Raw genomic sequence first — 20,914 nt, forward strand, 5'->3', positions numbered from 1 at the left:
CAGGGATTGAACCTGGGTCTCCTGCCTTGCAGGCAGACGCTTTAACCTCTGAGCCACCAGGGAAGCCCTTTGGGTGAGGAAGCGATAATCATTCCTCTGGGTTGGAGGAAAAGACAGAGTGAATATGGACACTTTTTTTACAATGGAAGATAAAAAGATGAAGACTTTCCTAGTCAGGGGAGCTTTATTTTCTGTGTAGACTGAGAAACAGTGTCATCACTATCAGTGGCAGTGAGTCAAGAAACTTGAGGAGGTTGGAGTCATTTTATGTCAGGCTCTTTCCCCAGGCCTCCTAGCACTGATTAGGCTTGGAGCTCAGGACACAATTCTGGTATGTGATTCATTCTCTTAATTTTTGAAAATATGTCTCAATAGCAGTCATGCTAACAGCAAGGAATATAACACCTCCCCATGTTTCCATGCTCCTACATACATACATACTCATAATAAGGTTTTTGTTAGTGATAATATTTACAAAAATAAATTATATACTTACTACCTACACTCAACTATTTTTCTCACTCTTCACCATGTTGAAGTTTTTCAGTAGCTGATGTGTAAATAGTCTGCTAATTATTTTTAGTAATTGTGTAGTATTTGATATTACTTGCAAAGTATTTAATTATATTTTGGCTTTAACCAAATTGATTCAGTCAATATCTTCTAAATAAACACTTCTGAAGGTTTCTGTTTTTGTTTTTTGCCCCACAGTGTGGTGAATAACAGCATCAGTTCAGTTCAGTTCAGTCTCTCAATCATGCCCAACTCTTTGCAACCCCAGTGACTGCAGCACACCAGGCTTCCCTGTCCATCACCAACTCCCAGGGCTTACTCAAACTCATGTCCATGAAGTCAGTGATGCCATCCAACCATCTCATCCTCTCATCCCCTTCTCCTCCCGCCTTCAATTTTTCCCAGCATCAGGGTCTTTTCTAATTAGTCAATCTTCGCATCAGGTAGCCAAAGTATTGGAGCTTCAGCTTTAGGATCAGTCCTTTCGATGAATATTCAGGACTGATTTCCTTTAGGATTGATTGGTTTGATCTCCTTGCAGTCCAAGGAACTCTCAGGAGTCTTCTCCAACACCACAGTTCAAAAGCATCAATTCTTCAGCATTCAGCTTTCTTTACGGTCCAACTCACATCCATACACGACTACTGGAGAACCATAGTTTTGACTAGACAGACCTTTGTTGGCAAAGTAACGTCTATGTTTTTTAATATGCTGTCTAGGTTGGCCATAGCTTTTCTTCCAAGGAACAAGTGTCTTTCAATTTCATGGCTGCAGTCACCATCTGTAGTGATTTTGGAGCCCAAGAAAATTAAGTCTCTCACTGTTTTCATTGCTTCCCCATCTATTTGCCATGAAGTGATGGGACCCAATGCCATGATCTTGATTTTTTGCATGTTGAGTTTTAAGCCAGCTTTTTCATTCTCCTCTTTCACCTTCATCAAGAGGCTCTTCAGTTCCTCTTCACTTTCTGCCATAAGGGTGGTGTCATCTACATATCTGAGGTTATTGCAATTTCTCCTGACAATCTTGATTCCAGCTTGTGCTTCATCCAGCCCAGAATTTTGCATGATGTACTCTGCATAGAAGTTAAATAAGCAGAGTGACAATATAGAGCCTTGACGTACTTCTTTCGCAATTTGGAACCAATCCTTTTTCCCATGTCCAGTTCTAACTGTTGCTTCTTGACCTGCATAGAGATTTCTTAAGAGTCAGGTTTTCTGGTATTCCCATCTCTTTGAGAATTTTCCCCGGTTTGTTGTGATCCACACAGTCAAAGGCTTTACCATAATCAATAAGGCATAAGTAGATTTTTTTTTCTGGAACTCTCTTGCTTTTTCTATATTCCAACGGAAGTTGGCAATTTGATCTCTGGTTCCTCTGCCTTTTCTAAATCCAGCTTGAATATCTGCAAGTTCTTGGTTCATGTACGGTTGAATCCTCGCTTGGAGAATTGAGAATTTTGAATGGTCCACAGAGAACTTCTATAGGGATTGCTCAGGTTTTTATATTTACATTTATAATGGTTTAAGTTTTTGTATTTTAATACATTATTTTCCAAAGGGTTCTGGCAATTTTCACCCCCACTGACAATCTGTTTCCCATTTCTTTGTGTCTACATCAGCCTTGAACGTTATTACTGGACTCTTTTGTGGGGCTGGGTAGAATGTGGGGATATACTACCTTTTTGTTTACATGTGATTGAAAGTTGATAAAAATTTATTAAATATTAACAAGTGAATTTTTTTTCAAGTCTCCTGACTGTAAAGAAAATGAGTTGGTTTAAATAATCCTTCATCATTCTTCCGGTGCTTCAGGAAGATAGTTCAGTTTTTCTGTTTAGAAACTACCGCATACACATTAGCCTACTGAACTGGTCTGGACTGAAATTAGAATTTCAGAAATGTTTGAATGCATGATTATTTCACCCCATAGTTTTGGAATCTGTACCAAAAGTGTCTATGCTTTGTTTTCCTGGACACTTAAAATTTCTGCCAGTTTGTTAAGATGTGTTTATGAGACAGTGAGAGAGTTGTGTCATCAAAGGGAGTGGCTGTGATTTCTTTTGAGATGGTATGTATTTTATGTCATCAGGAAGAGTCTCAGAATTTGCTGAAAGTTCACACACAATTCAATGACAATGAATAAAATTTAATTTAGAGATGATGGTAATCAAGACCCTCTATCATGGTCTGGAATTTGTTTTTTATAATTTTCTCCTTCTAGATTCTTCTTTCCTTATGTGCTAGCAATAGTGAATTATTCGTAATTCCTGAGATCTGCCATCACTTACATTTATTTTTTATAATAAGTCAAAACATTTTATTGAATTAGAATTCATTTCCCACATTTCTGCCTGAGAATATGATATTCAACTGACAGGATTCAACTCAAAGGCAATTCTTTCCTGAAGAGTTTCCCAACTTAAAAAAAAAAAAGTCCCACTTTTGTCAATTAAATACTATATTTTATTTTATCACTGTAGTTGCACATTGCTGTCTCCTTTGCTAGATTTTAAGAGTTTTGAGATTAGAGACTTTGTTTTAGTCGTCTTTTTATTTAGCAACTATTTGTATTATTTGACATTTTGCTCAATGCATCACACATAGGAGATACTCAATAACATTGAATGAAAGAGTGTGGAATTGATGGAATAGGCTAGCTAAAAGCTTCCCTGTTGGCTCAGAGGTTAAAGCGTCTGCCTGCAATGTGGGAGACCTGGGTTCGATCCCTGGGTCGGGAAGATCCCCTGGAGAAGGAAATGGCAACCCACTCCAGTACTCTTGCCTGGAGAATCCCATGGACGGAGGAGCCTGGAGGGCTACAGTCCATGGGGTCGCAAAGAGTCAGACATGACTGAGCGACTTCACTTTCAAACCAGATTAGGGAAGGTGCCACTGTCAGAGTCCACTGTGGGTTATAAACCCTGGGAACACTGTAATAAGGACTTCAGGATATAATGGGGCTTGCACTGGGTCAGAACAGCCTTTCATTAAACACTCCGAGAATAAAACAGACTAACAGATTACACAAACAGAATGTGGGACTACAAGCAAAACTGCCCTTGTTTGTTCTTCTCTCTTGAGATTAATGACATTTGACCATGTGATTTCATACTTACAGTGTATTATATAGTCAAACCATCCTGTACACTTCCATTGGAGGAAATGTATCTAATGTGATAACTTCTAATGCTAGTCACATAATGATTTATATATTCTTATTTTATGATTTTAGAAAGCATATTTAGATGTGATAAGTATTGACCAGTATTCAAGTATCCATTTTAAATACTTGGAATATGTTTGTGAATTAAGAGTAACTATTCTATTGGTTAGAAAAATTTCTGCTGGTAATAGCCTATTTGAGTCCAGAGAAATCTGCTTCATTTTTAATTCTCTGGTAGCATACTCTCTTTTATAAGTTCTTTCATCCTATAAGTGTAGATAAATCCCTAAGAACCAGAAAAATGTGATCATAATATTTTGAACTGATTAGTATCTACTACTTCTTGAACTGTAAAATATATATATATTTTATTTTTAAAGAAATGTGAAAGCTACCGTCTGCAGATGCTAATCCATACAGAACAATCCATAGATGAATTCAGAAGGAGCCTGGAGGGAAGAGCTTTCTCACACAGACAGATGAATTAGGATACTTAGCTGACAGGGTCATCACTACATTTCTTATCAGAAAAATGGATTTCTACTGCAGGGATGGAAAATATTAAAAAATTCTCAAGTAGGCTGTAGCATTCAATGAATCATGTCATAAATTGAATGGGAAGAGACTCTGAGCATGTCTTGCAGAATATGGAGTGAGAAAGGGCTAGATAAAGAAAAATACCTATGCCAGCCAAGAGAGCTTTGGGGCTTAAGGTAGAAAATTGAATAGTTACATTAAAGTGTATGCTTCAGTAGCATTTTACATAAAAAATTCATCTGTTTTTCAAAGTAATATACTGTGCTAAATGTCTTGTATGTCACCTGAATTACTTTGCCCCACTTAAAGATTATGGATAGAAATGCTGTCATTGTAGAAGCAGTCACTTTTAAGAAGATGGCCAATGCATAATACTAATGGTATTTACCTTTTGCAGAAATAACCTGAAAGGCATTGAATTTATACTGGTAATTTAGAACAACTTAGAAAGCCTAAGGAAGGAAAGCAAGAAGGTAGGAGGGAAAGTTAATGAACTTTCTTAAGTAGAATAAGCATAAGTAGAACTGACAAACTACATCAATGAATTTTAGAGCCTATCTGCAGACTGAGGTTCTATTTAATTTGTCCAGATACATGATCTTTGGGGGATATTATACTGTCAGTTGGATTTAGTGATTCATACCAAGTTTGAATCTTAGTATGAACATAAGAACATAAAAATTCTTATGAACATGAAAATTCTCTCCTAAGAACATAAAAGTTTGCTTGTGCTAAGAAAGATCAACCATTCTGAAGGTGTGTTTGAATTCTGATTCTCTTCTCTACTCCATGTACACTTAACCTTGTTTTGTGTAAGAGTTTTGACACTTTGATTTTTGTACATACCATGCATCTCTAAGCCTTACAAATATCAGATTACATTCCAAGACTCAAAAGGGTTTCTTTTCTACTTTAGACATACTTAGGTTTAGAGCAAAGGAATGTTAACCTATTTAGAAATAAAGAACTCAGTTAACATTTATCTAGTTGTTGGTATCATCCACATATCTGAGCTCATTGATGTTTCTCCTGGTGAAGAAGAGCCAAAAAGCCTCTTGATGAAAGTGAAAGGGGAAAGTGAAAAACCTGGCTGAAAACTCGGCATTCAAAAAACTAAGATCATGTTGTCCAGACCCATCACTTCATGGCAAGTAGAAGCAGAAAAAGTAGAAGCAATGGCAGATTTTTCTTTCCTTGGGCTTCAAAATCACTGCAGATTGTTACTGCTGTGATGAAATTAAAAGATGTTTGCTCCTTGGAAGGAAAACTATGACAAACCTAGACAGCATATTAAAAAGCAGACACATCACTTTGCCAACAAAGATCCGTATAGTCAAAGCTATGGTTTTTCTGGTAGTCATGTGTGAATGTGATAGTTGGACCATAAAGAAGGCTGAGAGCTGAAGAAATTATGCTTTCAAATTGTGGTGCTGGAGAAGACTCCTGAGAGTTCCTTGGACTGCAAAGAGGTCAAACCAGTCAATCCTAAAGCAATCAACCCTGAATATTCATTGAGAGTACTGATGCTGAAGCTGAAGCTCCAATACTTTGGCCACCTGTTGCAAAGGGCTGACTCATTGTGAAAGACCCTGATGCTGGGAAAGAATGAAGTCAAAAGGAGAAGGCAGCAGAGTATTAGATGGCTAGATGGCATCACTGACTCAATAGACGTGAATTTGAGCAAACTCCTGAAGATAGTGAAGGACAGGGGAGCCTGGTATGCTGCAGTGCATGGGTTCTCAAAGAGTGGTACACAACTTAGTGACTGAACAAAAACAACAAAAATTGATGGTATAAAAGGAAATAAAGTGGAAGTAACGAGTAGAAGAATAAAAACATTTTATTTCAAAAGTTCATCATTTAAAAATATTTTCTTAAGTGTATAAAATTTCTGTGATTTGAATTATAATGCTGTCAATAGAGAATGCTGATTTTTTTTAAAAAGAAAACTCTTGAGCTATTTTTGACTCGTAAAAATGGTATTTATTTTATATTCTCAGGGCTTCCCTGATGGCCTAGATGTCTGATAAAGAATCCACCTGCAATGTGGGAGACCTGGGTTCAATCCCTGGGTTGCGAAGATCCCCTCGAGGAGGGTATGGCAACCCACTCCAGTATTCTCGCCTGGAGAATCCCCATGGACAGTAGAGCCTGGTGGGCTACAGTCCATGGGGTCTCAAAGAGTCGGATATGGTTGAGCGACTAAGCACATATTCTCAGTGACAGCCTGTATTTTAATTTGATGAGTATTGCTCAAGATTTTGAAAATCTGAGTTGAGGCTAGTATTAAAAGCGTTGAGATATGAGCTTTAAAATTGGAATTATCTTTAATGGACTCCTCTAAACCCCTGAACATGTAAAGAGATTGATATAACACGAATTTCACAATCTTGTGTCAACTATGCTTTCCTATTGATAGCCATGTTAATTTGCCTGACAGTATTTCAGTGACTTTTATTTTGGACGTTTATTATCCTGTTTTTCTTTTTATATTTTTAAGATTTCTTTGAATAGGAAACATAAATCTGCTAAAGTCATGATTGCTGATTGATTGTGTAGTTCATAATTTTAGAATTGAGTTCCAACATTTATTGTGCAACTATTTTATGTAAAGCCCTGTGCTACCACCCAGGATAAACATAAAAAATGATGATTAATGATCCTCATGTTTCCAAGTATTTACAGTTAGCTTTCTTGGAAGAATGAATACATACACAAATAGGCCAGCATGTCCAGCCTTAATAATGAACATATAAAAATGTGTTCATATACATTTTGGGATTCAGGAGGGAGGGAGGCAGAATGAACTGGTTGAAATACTGAATAAAAGGTAAACCACTGGAATTTAGCCATATAGGGAGCTACATGAGCTAGTGTGTGAAGAGGCAGGGGCATTACAGGAAGAGAGAGAGAGATGACCATAGCCACTGAAACGTGCAGATATGTGAGGTGTTTTTGGTATGGCAAATAGACTGGTACTGATAGACCGTGGGGTTTCTGAGGGAAGTTGGCAGAAAATGGGACAAAGAGATAATTTAAAATTTCATATAAAAATGTGGAGATCTGCAAAATTCTTAAATAAAAAGTGATAGAATCAACACAATTTTAGAAAAACCACGGTAGTGTCTGTATGAAGCATATGTGGCTGGCCCAGCATATTGAGGGAAGGGAGACACATTTAGATGTAGCTGAAATAATTTTTGGTGGAAGATAAACTTTCCAGATGCAATATTTAGAAAGAAGAAAACAACTGAAAAAAAATATACAGTTCCTAATGCCATGACTGGGTGACTGATGATATGAGAGGAAAAGAAGAAGATAAAAAATTAAAGATGAATGAAGTCAAGATTTCAAGCTTTGGTGGCTTCAGGGAGGGCGATGACTTCCATAGGTAAGGGACAGAGAAAGGTGATCCATTTTAGGGGGAGAATACTCTTTTAGGATGGGAAATCACATTTAGAGGTTGTGTGTGTGTATGTGTGTGTGTGTGTGTGCTCAGTGGCTCAGTCGTGTCCGACTCGTTGGACTGAAGCCTGCCAGGCTTTTCTGTCCATGGAATTTTCCACATAAGACTACTGGAGTGCATTGCCATTTCCTACTCTAGGGGATGTTCCCAACCCAGGGATCTAACTGGTGTCTCCTGAGTCACTTGCATTGGCAGGCACATTCTTTACCACTGAGCCACCTGGGAAGACCACTTTGAGAGTTTTACATTTATCTTGAAGTTACATTTATATTGAAGCCCCATGGTAGATTTTATCAGGATTAAGATGTAAAGTATAAGAGAATGAGACATAGGGTCTAATAAAACACAGGGAGAAAGAATGAAAGGAACTCACTGAAAGCCATGAATAAATCTTATTTTAATTATTTTGGAAAAAATAGAATTTCAAGAAGGGCAGTGGCAATCAACAATTTTGAAAGTTACATAGAGTCTTAGAAGGATGGAGATTGAGAAGAGGATCTGGATTTGAGAGGCAGATTACCTGTGATCTTTGTTTAAGACCAGGTTCCCTGGAAGTTGAGATTCTAGTGTGTGTAATTTATTGAGAGAATGCTCTCTGAGGAAACTTCTGAAGTTATCAGAGAATCAGGATAGGGAAAGGAGTAAGGATAGGGAAAAATGTGCATGGAATCTAGCTTCAGCTTAATTCCGGGGAGAGCTCTAGAGAATGGATGGCACTAGAGTCTTGAGACGATGCCCCGGGCCTTTTTAGCCCTACATCAATCAGCCACTGGTACAGTCCAATCCTGGAGAGGCCAGTGTTTACAAGCAGGAGGGTTCTTTCAACCAAGGGCACTCTTCCAGAAAAGTGTGTCTTCATGACGGCGCAGCAGCTGCAGCAGGACCCTGACCTGGGATGGTGCACAATGCACACAATATCTTCCACAGTCTTAAAGGGAGCAGTCTCCTTTGAGCTGTGGATACAGCCTCTAGACTGCAGTAATTTGAGAAATGAAACCAAGGGGGCACAATAACTAAAAGGGAAAATAATCTGTGTTTTTAAAATCTAAGAAGACTTGGTTATTTTTGAGAGACCAAGAGTAAACTAGGGAGAAAGGACTATGGTTCCTATCAGGGCAAATATAAATTGTAATCAAAATTGCCATGAACTTGGACAACTCAACTTGGAAAGTTGAGTTTCTTTTAATTGACCACTAGCTGTTTGTCAACAGAGTAACTGGTAATAGGGTGACATGAAAATTTTGTTGTTGTAGTTATTTTTTGTTTCATTTTCTTTTTATTTTAATAGGATAGGTTTAGAACTGTGGTAAATTTTTAACTGTCTCTCTGGAGAGAATTAAAAAGCCCTGATTTGTAGCATTTGTCAATTTCTGTAGTATAAAGGTGTAAATACTCTTACTATGGCCAATTTTAAGCTACTAATGTGACCTCAAGTGGATTACAAAAGTCCTGAAAATGTAGCAATCACTTCTGCTTCAGAATAACCTTTGATTACTGTGTTAACTTTCAAATTAACCTTAGTGAGAAAAAAGTTAAGGATTCTTTTATTGAAACTCTTGCCTTTAATTTTGAAAAACGTTGCAATAGTTCATCTCTGAGAAAAATGGAGAACATAGGATTTATTCATAAAGCCAAACATGAGATAAAACTGTTATTTTCTGGTGACTCTGACAATTAGTATACAATGATCTTCCACACAAAAGAATGCTAGTAATAAACTCATGGATTCTATTTCTGTGACGCTATAATTGATGTCTTTAATGTTTGACCTTTGAGAATTTTTTTGTGTGTTTCTTTGTGTTAAATCAGGGAAGCTTATTTGTTGGTTTCTAATATCACATCTCAGCACAGAATTTTTAGGTATTTTTAAACTGTGAAAATTATTAAGATTTTTTTTTTTAAGTCATTTAATCTTAATGAGTAAATTCAATTTTTCCTCAAACAAGAAGGCACAGATAAAAGTCCTCTGCTCTTCTTCTGAAAGTCTATACTGCCTGCAAGGTTTTAATAAGAAAGGAACTATTCCATCAGCAGACTACAAAGTATTAATAAAAATAATAAACATTATTAACGTGTTTGAGTGCTTTTCCTATATTTTCTAACTTGATGTTATAACAGTCCTGTAAGGAGATATTGTAATTATTCTCCTTTAAGGAATAAAACTTGGTTAAAATTCAAGATTTTTCATTTGTAAGATGAACGATTTTAAGAGAATATTTAAATTCTGTAAGTTTCTGTTTTTTTTAATCAGTAAAATGGAGACAATAGTGCATACCCCACAGCAGTTTGTTAGATGGTAGCTAAATTACATCATGTTTAATAAGACTTTAACTGGAGCATTCATCACCGTCATTACATCAGTCTGCATTATCTGTCCCTGTTGACTGAGTGAGGCATGGTGGACAGTTAAATCTATGTATGATTAAATGAGCATGTAGAAAACTGTCTTCCTTCTACACAGAAGGATTTGTGGGGCTCCCTGTACATTCCATGGAAAGTACACATGTGGTTGTGTGTATTAATACTTTAACATTACATAATTCCCAGTCTTTCCCTGACATGCACATGCAATTAATTAAATCATATAAACAAACCAAATTCTAATATCATTAGATTTATTTCATAACCTCTCAAGTTATAGCCACATGTTCCATGTTTTATTTTGATGACGAAAACATCATCTATTGAACCATATTGGTAATGCACTGAATACTAAGGTCTGGGCTTTCCAGGTGATTAGTGCTCAGATGCACAGTCCTTTCCAACTCTTTGCAACCTCATGGACCATAGTTCACCAGGCTTCTCTGTCCAGAGTGAATTTCCAAACTGTCCCCCAAGGGATCTTCCCAACCGGGGATCGAAGTCATCTCTTATGTTTCCAGCGTTGGCAGGCGGATGCTTTACCACTAGCACCCGCATTCAGTCCATATTGGGAAGACCCCCTGGAGGAGGAAATGGCACCACGTTTCAGTATTCTTGCTTGGAGAATCCCACAGACAGAAGAGTCTTGTGGGGCTACGCTCCATAGGGTCGCACAGAGTTGAACACTGAGCAACTGAGTCTACACAAATGCCAAGTTCACCTAAAGCAACAATTTCAAGTTGTTGGGCTTTATTGAAAGTTTCACTCTCATTAGTCATGTGTTTAGTAAATTAGTTTTTAGTCACTCAGTTGTGTCTGACTCTTTGCAACCCTGTGGACCGTAGTCTGCCAGCTCCTCTGTCCCTGAGGATTTACCAGGCAAGAACACTGGAGTGGGTTGCCATGCTCTTCTCCAGGGTATCTTCCCAACCCAGGGACTGAACTCACATCTGCATTGGCAGGTGGGTTCTTTACGACTGAGCCACCAGGGAAGCCCTTAGTAAATTAGTACTTAGATGTACACTTGTAAAAACACTGAGTGTGATGTTCAAGTAATAACTTTTGGAATAAATAAAACAGCTTTTGGACCCTTGTATCTTTTATGAAGTGTAAGTTCACAGAATGAAGTACCTGGATGTTTACGTTTCCGCATTCATTGACTTTTGAATGGCTCTTTACTGAGGACAAAATGGAGAGCCAAGCATAATTTCTAAGCCCTTGAACGCTTCTGCAAGTGTGGTCAACTGTTTTTTTCTCCTCTAAAATTAAAAAAAAACAAAAAACAATGATTATGGGAATCGAAGAGGTTTTTGAGAAAATGGAGAATATTAATGGAAAAATGTATTTGTTGTTGTTCAGTCACTAAGTTGTGTCCAACTGTTTGTGACCCTATGGATTATAGCCTGCCAGGCTCCTCTGTCCATGGGATTCTTGGCCAAGGATAGTGTAGTGGGTTGCTATGTCCTCCTCCAGGGGATCTTCCCAACCCAGGGATCTAACTCAACTCTCTTACATCTTTTACATTGGCTAGACTTTCCTGGGCTTCCCTGATGTCTTAGAGGGTAAAGCTTCTGCCCACAATGTGGGAAACCTGGGTCCAATCCCTGGGTTGGGAAGATCCCCTGGAGAAGCAAATGGCAACCTACTCCGGTACTCTTGCCTGGAAAATCCCATGGATGGAGAAGCCTGATAGGCTACAGTTCATAGGGTCACAAAGAGTCGGACACTACTAAGTGACTTCACTTTCACTTTCTTTCAGGCTTCCCTAAATTAGAGAAAATGTTAAAGAGTTGACTGAGTTCAGTTCAATGAAAGGATATATGCTTTATTATAATTTTGTGCAGTTGAAATTGGTATGAACGTATGATTGATAATTAGCAATATAATTACTATAAGTATTAATAGCAACTCTTTAAAAACATTTCTGGTGGCAGTTAAATAGGTTTCTGCATGACATTTTTATGTGCATGCATATACATAAACACTTAGAATAGATTATTGCCTTTACAGTAAGGAAGTCATAGATTAATGGAGAAAAATGCTCTATTCAAGGAGAAACTATATACCATTAGACAGGGTCTCTGTGCTTTGACTGTTGCGAACTCGTAAGTTGGTACAAACATAATTGTAGTTTTGGACTGTGAATTTTAGATCAATATAACCAGGCTCAAACACATCTTTATTAATCAAAATAGGAAGCATTACAGTTTAAAAAATTACAATTTTGCCAATGAGAAATAAATTTGTTTATTCCTGTAGTGTAAAAATCCATGCCTTGGGATTCGATGAACTATTGGAAAGCATTTTCTCCCTCTTGATGGTTGTGGAAGCAGTTTCTCTGCAAAACGTTGTTGAGATGCTTGAAGAAGTGGTTGTCAGTTGGTGAGAGGTCAGGTGAATATGGTGGATGAGGCAAAACTTCATAGCCCAATTTGCTAAACTTTTGAAGAGGCGGTTGTGTGATGTGCTGTAGGGTATTATCAAGAAGAATTGAGCCCTTTCTGTTGACCAATACTGGCTGCAGGTGTTGCAGTTTTGGGTGCATCTCATTGATTTGCTGAGCAGACTTAGATGTAATGGTTTCTCTGGGGTTCAAAAAGCTGTAGTGGATCTGACCAGCAGGAGACCACCAGTGACCACGACCTTTCTTTTGGTGCAAGTTTGGCTTTGGGAAGTGCTTTAGAGCTTCTTCTAGGTCCAACCACTGAGCTGATCATCTGCAGTTGTTGTATAAAACCCACTTTTTTGTTGTACATCACAATCCAATCGAGAAATGCTTTATTGTTTTTGGGTAGAATAAGAGAAGATATCACTTCAAAATCACATTTTTAAAAATTTTTGGTCAGCTCACAAGGCACCCACTTATTGAGCTTTTTCACCTTTCCAATTTGTTTCAAATGCTGAACGACTATAGGATGGTTAATGTCGAGTTCTTTGGCAACTTCTCATGTATTTATAAGAAAGATCAGCTTCAGTTACTTTCCTCAATTGGTCATTGTCAAATTTTGATGTCTGGCCACTGCGCTACTCATCTTCAAATCTCTCATCTCCTTTGCAAAACTTCTTGAACCAGCTCTACACTCTACATTCATTAGCAGTTCCTGGGCTAAAGTGTTGATGTTGCAAGTTGTCTCCACAGCTTTACAACCCATTTTAAGCTTGAATAAGAAAATTGCTTGAATTTGCTTTTGGTCTAACATCAGTTCCAATGTCTGAAATTCATAAAAAATATACAATGAGTAGTAAGCCATTAGCCAAAAAAACCCTAAAAATAAAGTGAGAAATGTGCATTATAATGATATATAACATAACCACATTTCTTTAAGAATGAATTCCAAAATCAATTCACAGAGTTCAACAATGCAAAACTGCAATTACTTTTGCATCAACCTAATATGTTCCTAGTTTACTATTCAGAAGGGGAAAATATTCTTTTCCATAAGACTTGATGCAATACTTCTGCTTTGGTTTCAAATTTCAAACTGAAAAAAAAGTTGGTAACATCAAAGGAATAATGGAAAATATTTTCCTTGGTTAAAACAAATTTTATAAATATAAAAGGAGGAAGATAAGGGAATATTTAGAACTAGTGTTACAATTTTAAAAATTCTCATAATCTTGTTGTAATATAATTGGAAATTACATATTTTGGCTTAATTTGCTCTGAGATTTTTCTTTTAAAATAAAGACATGTTGGCAGTAAATTTTATCTCATTTTCAAAATAAATGCCCTTTACTGATCATAGGACTGATTGTTTAATAAAATGTTTATTCTTTATAAACTTGTAGTAGAAAATATAGTTTTGGAGGCTATACTCTTCCTATCAGTTTTGAGAACATTATTCTAGTTGAGTAAAACACTTTTTGTATTTAGGTATAGAAGTAGTATTCTAAAGTATTCCTACAGTCAGAGTTACCAGTGTTTTTCTGTCTAACTTTCCAATCCCTCTATAGAGATACCATCTTCTTTGATAAGACTGCTTTGGAAAGGAGAGTGAGTAAAATTTGCAATTCATTGTCAGTGTACCACACTACAGATTATTAATTTGTAGGATTAATAATCCTACAGACACTTGCAAAATTGTGTATGTGTTTGTGTGTATGCATATATATATGTATATTTATATATAGATACAAAGCCTTCCAGTGTTTTTCATATCTAGCCATGTCCTATGTTCAAACAATTATTTTGTTGAACCTTAATAGATAAAATCATGAATGCTTCTGTATTCTGTTTGAATTATTGGAGGAGGTCTGGAGCATTACCTGTTTATCTGCCCTCTAACATATAGCTCTGAGTATCTATAAAGCATAGTTTGAAAATTATTGCCTTAAATCAAAGAAACAAAATGCCAGTTTCTAATAGTAGAATTTCAGGCATTTTCAATTAATATCTTTTAATAAAGGGAAAACTCCAAAAATCACAGAGTCTATAACATTTTTTATGTTTAATATCAGCTGTGATGCATGTATCAAGAAGGGGTAGTTGTTTTTATTTAATTGCTTCTCAAATATACATGAATTGGTATCATATAGTTATGGAATATTAGAGCTGAAAGTGATTAGAACATCAAGTCATTCATGCCTTCAATTTAAAGATGAGGAAAATGAGGGTCAAAATTTAAAGAGATTTGCTCAAAGTCTAATGAGGTAGGGACAAAGATGAGTTAGGAATTTAGATTTGTTTGTTCTCTCTTCCAATATGCCAAGCTGGACATTTAATTATGTATTGTTATTGCTTTCCATCTTACAACAGAGGTGTTTCAGCTCAGTATTTGAAATATACAATACAAATAACCTGTAGGGATAACATATTCAAACATTAGCAATGCAATATAAATATCATATTGACTACAAATCCGTCACTTTCTCTTCTATGCTTTTAGTTTTGCTGCTGCTGCTGCTAAGTCGCTTCAGTCGTGTCCGACTCTATGCGACCCCATAGACGGCAGCCCACCAGGCTCCCCCGTCCCTGGGATTCTCCAGGCAAGAATACTGGAGTGGGTTGCTATTTCCTTCTCCAATGCAGGAAAGTGAAAAGTGAAAGTGAAGTCGCTCAGTCATGTCCGACTCCCAGCGACCCCATGGACTGCAGCCCACCAGGCCCCTCCATCCATGGGACTCTCCAGGCAGGAGTACTGGAGTGGGGTGCCATTGCCTTCTCCGATGCTTTTAGTTTTAAATCTACCTTAATACGGGGCTTCCTAGGTGGCGCTAGTGGTAAGGAACCTGACTGCCAATTCAGGAGACGCAGGAGGCCCAGGTTCAATCCCTGGGTCAGGAAAATCATAAGGAGGGGGAAATGGCAACCCCCTCCTCTTGCCTGGGAAATCCCACGAACTGAGGAACCTGGTGGGCTACAGTTCATGGGTCACAGAGTCAGATATGCCTTAGCAACTGAGCATGAACACAAGCCTTTATTCTGTAGAACAATCGTGGGCAATTTTACCCCTCAGGTGTCAGTCTTCAATATCTGGAGCCATTTTTGTTTGTCATAACAAAGAATTTTCCAGTTCAAAATGTCAAGTGTGCCAAGGTTGGTAAGCTTACTGTAGGGGATTTAATGTCGCCCTCTGCAACATCTAAATGTAATGAATGACATGTTTCCTGTATTAGTTAAAAACAAGCCTGATCTTCCCTATCATACTGCATTTCAAACTTTAAGGTTGTCCCTGCCTTACAGTATTTCATGTTTTGGTGAAGAGTTTAAAATGTTCTCATCTTTATTTTATAGAATTTGATCCTCTTTCCTTTTGTTCTAAGTTTTTTTGTTTGTCTAAGTCTAACTTAAGAATGCCAATGCTTTTCCTTTTTGACTTTTCACGTTCCATTTGTTTGATATATCTCCAGATAATAGAAAAATCTGACTGTTGTATTTTAGCTGTAGTTCCACTGTAGGTCTGCACTAGAGTAAAGTTGTATTTTCTGTTTTTGTGTCTTCCTGTATTTATTTATTTGCCTTTTAGTTTCTATACTTATTGTTTGCACAATTGAAAAAATTATTGAGTCCAGGGAATATAAGCTAAATACCTACCTGCCCTTTTGGGGCTTAGTCTTATGGAGAATATACATAAATAAGCTTATACATAAAATGTGATATGATGATAAAGAATGCATGAATTCCATGAATGCTATGAATGCATGTGATAGTGACATGTAACCCAGGCTTTGGCCATCAGGAAAATGACATTTGAGCTGAGACCTGATGAATGAAGTGGGGAAAAGTACTGTTTCTGGCAAAGGAAACAACATGTTCCAGATAATGCCCCATCGGATTTAAAATGCATTTATGAAATAATGTAGAGCTTGGAGAACTCATTTCATATGTATTCACTCATTAACAAACATTTATGGAATGCCTACTCCAGGACTGACACTGTTCTCAGCATCAGGAGAATAGCACTGAACAAAGCGACTAAAGGATCTGCCCTCGTGTAGCTGACATTCTAGTGTGGTGGCTTATTAGTAGTATTTTTTTTATATATAGGTTACATTTCATTAACATGGTTCTCCCTTGAATGCTGTATAAATCTGTAGGCTGAGCAATGGTAAGTTAATGGAATATACTTTAAAAATCATGAAAATAATGCTAAGTTGTTAATTTGAGAAACACTATATATTTATTCAAGAAAGTTCAATATCCAGTTTCTAATTCCTCAAGCTGTCCTTTGGTATTTCTTTTTCTCTTGGAATACAAGAGTTGTTGTAGATGAGATTTTCCCTTCTGGAGAGGCTTTATTCTTTTTTTCAGTTAAAGTATTGTAATTGATTTGGCAGATATATTGATCAAAAGTACTTACAGAAGGAACATTTTATAAAGAAGCATAGAATTTAAAGTACCGTTTAGAAAAGTGATTCCCTGCTCTTATACTATGGGCTTCCCCAGTGGCTCAGCGGTTAAGAATCCACCTGCAATGCAGGAATTGCAGGAGATGCAAGTTCGATTCCTGGGTCGGAAAGATCTCACAGAAGAGGACATCAGAACCCACTCCAGTGTTGTTACCTGGGGAATCCCATGGGCAGAGGAGCAGGCTACAGCTGATAGGGTCACAAAGAGTTGGACAGGACTGAAGCAACTCAGCATGCACACACACTCTTATACTAAGACCTACTGAAAGACTACACAGGCATTGCATTATGAAGAGACTAACAGTGACTTCCACTGGGCTCAATATGGCTAAAGAATTAACAGAGAATAAGTAAGTCGTATCCTGTAACCAACTGCATTCATAGAAAATTTAAGGAATTTCTATAGATATAATCAAGTATTTGTATTATTTTTTACCACACCTCTATATGGTGAATATTTTCCAACAACAACATTCATGAAGTCAACTTTTAAATATAAAAAGATTTTATAATTCTTTGAAACCGTATTACAAGTGTCCTCATTTCAGCTTAGTCATGTTAGAATAAAAATGAAGTCGTTCAAGAAAGCTTAGACTAGAGATAGCTGTTTCGAGGTCATAACGTTTTATTGGATACAATCAGAAAATGTGGTGTGGTTGGCAAACCCTACATTGGATTTTGAAATTACTGTGCTACCAGTGTGTTCCAATCAATGAGAACCTTTCAGCCATGAACTTTTATTGATTTGTATTCCTCAGAGTAACATAAATAGCTTTCCTTAAGTCTTCCAATTTCACTATCGTCATTTTTTTTTCCTGAAATCTCTGCTGTTAGAAGGTTTATTTATGCACTTACTTTTTGCTTTCCAATTCCTCCACTGCTTGAGCCAAGAATGGGTGTCAGTGTTCTATATCAAGTAGGAAAAATAGTTACAGGATAACTAATTAAATTTTTCCATGAACTAATAATTAAATTATACTATTAATAGTTTAACAGGAAGAATACATTTAGCTTTTAAACTAGAAATAAAGAGTTCCAAAGAATAGCAAGAAGAGATAAGAAAGCCTTCTTCAGCAATCAATGCAAAGAAACAGAGGAAAACAACAGAATGGGAAAGACTAGAGATCTCCTCAAGAAAATCAGAGATACCAAAGGAACATTTCATGCAAAGATGGGCTCGATAAAGGACAGAAATGGTATGGACCTAACAGAAGCAGAAGATATTAAAAAGAGATGGCAAGAATACACAGAAGAACTGTACAAAAAAGAGCTTCACGACCCAGATAATCACGATGGTGTGATCACTGACCTAGAGCCAGACATCCTGGAATGTGAAGTCAAGTGGGCCTTAGAAAGCATCTCTACGAACAAAGCTAGTGGAGGTGATAGAATTCCAGTTGAGCTATTCCAAATCCTGAAAGATGATGCTGTGAAAGTGCTGCACTCAATATGCCAGCAAGTTTGGAAAACTCAGCAGTGGCCACAGGACTGGAAAAGGTCAGTTTTCATTCCAATCCCAAAGAAAGGCAATGCCAAAGAATGCTCACACTACCGCGCAATTGCATTCATCTCACACGCTAGTAAAGTAATGCTCAAAATTCTCCAAGCCAGGCTTCAGCAATATGTGAACCATGAACTTCCTGATGTGCAAGCTGGTTTTAGAAAAGGCAGAGGAACCAGAGATCAAATTGCCAACATCTGCTGGATCATCGAAAAAGCAAGAGAGTTCCAGAAAAACATCTATTTCTGCATTATTGACTATGCCAAAGCCTTTGACTGTGTGGATCACAATAAACTGTGGAAAATTCTGAAAGAGATGGGAATACCAGACCACCTGACCTGCCTCTTGAGAAATTTGTATGCACATCAGGAAGCAACAGTTAGAACTGGACATGTAACAACAGACTGGTTCCAAATAGGAAAAGGAGTTCGTCAAGGCTGTATATTGTCACCCTGTTTATTTAACTTATATGCAGACTACATCATGAGAAACGCTGGACTGGAAGAAACACAAGCTGGAATCAAGATTGCCGGGAGAAATATCAACAACCTCAGATATGCAGATGACACCACCCTTATGGCAGAAAGTGAAGAGGAACTAAAGGGCCTCTTGATGAAAGTGAAAGTGGAGAGTGAAAAAGTTGGCTTAAAGCTCAACATTCAGAAAACGAAGATCATGGCATCCGGTCCCATCACTTCATGGGAAATAGATGGGGAAACAGTGGAAACAGTGTCAGACTTTATTTTTCTGGGCTCCAAAATCACTACAGATGGTGACTGCAGCCATGAAATTAAAAGACGCTTACTCCTTGGAAGGAAGGTTATGACCAACCTAGATAGCATATTCAAAAGCAGAGACATTACTTTGCCAACAAAGGTTCGTCTAGTCAAGGCTATGGTTTTTCCTGTGGTCATGTACGGATGTGAGAGTTGGACTGTGAGGAAGGCTGAGCACTGAAGAATTGATGCTTTTGAACTGTGGTGTTGGAGAAGACTCTTGAGAGTCCCTTGGACTGCAAGGAGATCCAACCAGTCCATTCTGAAGGAGATCAGCCCTGGGATTTCTTTGGAAGGAATGATGCTAAAGCTGCAACTCCAGTACTTTGGCCACCTCATGGGAAGAGTTGACTCATTTGGAAAAGACTCTGATGCTGGGAGGGATTGGGGGCAAGAGGAGAAGGGGACGACAGAGGATGAGATGGCTGGATGGCATCACCGACTCGATGGACGTGAGTCTGAGTGAACTCCGGGAGTTGGTGATGGACAGGGAGGCCTGGTGTGCTGCGATTCATGGGGTTGCAAAGAGTCGGACACGACTGAGTGACTGATCTGATCTGATCTGATCTGAAAGTTTACTGAAAATTTCAAACAAGAGCAACAACAGCAAGTATTCTCCATTCAACGTATTCTGAGTTAAATTCATTTTAATAAAGAACTGGAATATTTTAACTACTTAATTTCACTTCTAAAAATATGTGTAAAATTCTAGCCTCAGAATACTATTGATACTATTGATAGACATATTTTCAAACTTCATTGAAAAAAAATGGGAATTTAGTTTCTAGACATACCATTTAATGATAAAAATAAGAATTCAGCACATGTCAAGGCACACTTGATTTTTCTTTACTCTCTAAAAAAGTCATGTCCAACTCTATGCGACCCCATGATCTGTAGCCAACCATAATCCTCTGTCCATGGAGTTCTCCAGCCAAGAATATTGGAGAGGGTTGCCATTCCCATAACATCTCTGCTGCTGCTGCTGCTGCTGCTGCTGCTGCTGCTGCTAAGTCGCTTCAGTCGTGCCCAACTCTGTGCGACCCCATAGACCGCAGCCCACCAGGCTCCACAGTCCCTGGGATTCTCCAGGCAAGAACACTGGAGTGGGTTGCCATTTACTTCTCTAAGAAGTTAATATTGTACATTACCTAGAAATATGAATATATTAAAGAGCAATCACATTGCATAGTGAAAGCATAATTTCATTGAAATTCCATGCTGCTGTTTTTTTTTTTTAAAAAAAAACATACATTTGAATTCTTTTTATCCTGTTTTCAAAATTTAGTCTAAATTTCAAAAAATATGATAAAATCGACAAGGTAGATAATAAAAGCTGACAGATTTTATCTTCTGTAAGGTGAGTTTTAACATGCTTTTCTAACTAGTTTCGAGTAACTATGGAAGAAAGCAAAAAAATATATGTAGCTTCAAACTTCATTGACTTTTCAGCTTTTAACATTATAGTCATATCTAAGCAGTGAAGTCTTGTTTAATCTTCCTTTAAAATATCTGTAAAATGTGTACTTTGCCACTAGCCATTACAACCATGACAGTCTACATTCACATATGCATATAAAATCATTCACTCTTTCCTGATATAATAGAGTTATGCAAAATTAGTCCTGATGGTGTAAAGACTACTCACTTTGTACTAATCGTGGTACTTTCCACTGTGAAGTAATAGCAACATTCTCAGTTGGACATATGATTAAGAGTCAAAATTGGCAATAATCTCTAATAACT

General features: G+C 37.4%; 1 protein-coding gene across 8 annotated transcripts in view; it reads left to right on the plus strand.

Moving 5' to 3' along the window:
- Positions 1-20,914, plus strand: part of GPC5 (glypican 5) — a 1,566,851-nt gene that overhangs the window by 470,748 nt on the left and 1,075,189 nt on the right. The window lies entirely within an intron of this gene.

Source organism: Bos javanicus, chromosome 12 (genome assembly GCF_032452875.1).
Source record: "Bos javanicus breed banteng chromosome 12, ARS-OSU_banteng_1.0, whole genome shotgun sequence".
NCBI classification, from domain to species: domain Eukaryota; kingdom Metazoa; phylum Chordata; class Mammalia; order Artiodactyla; family Bovidae; genus Bos; species Bos javanicus.